The following is a 1,729-nucleotide window of genomic DNA, read 5'->3' as shown; positions in this document are numbered from 1 at the left end:
CTCTCCCATGGTACCAGGACACGCACCGAGCCTCACTCCCCGAGCCGGCCCCCTCGCCCACGTCGTATCCTGACACCGTCAGTTTGTGGCTGTCATTTCCATGCCGCCTCGGATTTTTTACTTTTGACAACTTGTCGCATGCGCTTTGGTTCAGCCAAGATTTCGTTTCCGAGCCCCTCGGTCTGGCTGTGACTGAGCGCGTGATAGGGCGTCGTGTTGTGTGGAGCCAGGGTCTGCTCGTTGACCATTTAATCTCAGGATCCATTAAGGGGGGCCGGCCGCACCGCAGGTGACGGGACCACGCAGATACCCCAGCACTTTTCCAAACACGCAGGGTGTGCCCTCTGGGGGGACGGGCCCACGTCACCCACAACCAGGGGACAGCGACCAGGTCAGAGACCAGGGGCTCAGGAGGGCGGGTGTAACATGTCCGGCATGGGATGGACTCGGCCCGAGCAGACCCGCTGAAGCCAGACCCGGGACAGCCACGGCCAGGCCCGTCGAGGTGCATGAACACCACCCGGACTTCGAGGCTCTCGGTGAGCCAGTCGGCACAACACGTCTGCAGACCCTGGAGGGTCCCGAGTCGAGGGGGTCACACCGAGGAGCGTCCAGCGTCCAGACCGTGGAGGGTTGGGCAGCCGACTCACCGTGAAGGCGCCCAGAGCCTCAGCCCTGAGTCGGACCGTCAGTCGCTCTGGGGATCTGCAAACGCTCTCCCACCAATCCTGCTGCCCTCGAGGCAGAGATCACCGAACCCTCAGGGCGGTCCCCCCCAGGAGCCAAATCTGGGACAATCTGAGCAGAAAAATAATGATAAGAACGGATGATAGCCCATTGAAAACATAGGTAAGCCAGGAAACCATACACATATAAATCAATGAAAAAATAAATGAACTACATAAAAATTTTAGATGGCATAAACAGATTTAATAACTACTAATGTATAATTTTAATAAATTAATGGGAGAGAAGAGAGGGCTCGCTTCCTCCTGGGAGAATGCCTACTACTCAGTGTAGAATGAACGCTGGAATTAGAAGTCATCGACTCACGCTGAAACTAGAGGACATAGCCCTGGCTGGTGTTGCTCAGTGGTTAGAGTGCAGGCCCATGCACCGAAGGGTCGAGGGTTCGCTTCCCAGTCAAGGGCACATACCAGGTTTGCAGGTTCGATCAGCGGCCCCAGTCAGCATGTGCGGCAGGCAACCAATCCATGTGTCTCTCTCACATCAGTGTTTCTCTCTCTCCGGGCCCCCACCCTCCCACCCCCTCCACCCCCCGCCTTTCCTCCCTTCCACTCTCTCTAAAAATCGTGAAAAAATAGCCTCAGGTGAGGATTAACAACAACAACAAAAACCTAGTGGCTACAAAGCTTAGTCTGGAAGTACAATACTTACGTCTCAGTGTCTCCCGCAAATGACCTGTTAAGTATAAAGGGGAAGGAGTCACTTACAGGAAGTAATAAAAGACCTAGTGGGCGCCCAGGGATCAAGGTCAACGTCACCGAGGCTGAGGTCGCTGTGCCTCCGCCGTGGGGAAGTGAGAGCCCAGCATCGCCTCAGTTGTCTCGGCCCAGAAAGCATCGCCCAAAGCCAAACACCAGGAAAAGGTAGGAAACCCACACTTAGGGCATTACATCACCACTGGCCTATTGTCTTTTAAAATGTCAAGGTCAACATCCCTGAGAACTCAGCCAGCCTGGAAGGGGACTAAACAAGATGGTGACCA

This window comes from Myotis lucifugus, unplaced genomic scaffold, assembly GCF_000147115.1.
Source record: "Myotis lucifugus unplaced genomic scaffold, Myoluc2.0 scaffold_1954, whole genome shotgun sequence".
NCBI lineage: Eukaryota > Metazoa > Chordata > Mammalia > Chiroptera > Vespertilionidae > Myotis > Myotis lucifugus.
This window is presented reverse-complemented; position numbering follows the sequence as displayed.